Here is a 418-nt window from a genome sequence, read left to right on the forward strand (position 1 = left end):
AAAACATGGGCTGGTGTGGTGGCTCTCACCTTTAAGGGAGAGGCAGAGGCAGGTGAATATGATTTCCAGGACAACCTGGTCTACATAGTGATCTTCAGGACATCAAAAGTTATATAAAGTGACCCTGTCCCAAGGAAACACACACACACACACACACACACACACACACACAAAGATAGAAAGCACAGAGAAGCTCACACAAAATTCCTCCAAAGAGTTAAATGACTTCAGTGAACACTAGGCTTCCACATGCTCACATCCATAAATATGGGCAAAAGACTCACACATATATTTTACTATTCAAAACAAAACAAAACAAAACAAAACAAAAAAAACACAGGGAGTGCCATAAACCTGCACTCCAATTTCTAGAGATTAGTATAAATGTCATGCTTGCATGCCATTCTGGTGTAAAAAA

This window comes from Mus pahari, chromosome 18 (assembly GCF_900095145.1).
Source record: "Mus pahari chromosome 18, PAHARI_EIJ_v1.1, whole genome shotgun sequence".
Lineage (NCBI taxonomy): Eukaryota > Metazoa > Chordata > Mammalia > Rodentia > Muridae > Mus > Mus pahari.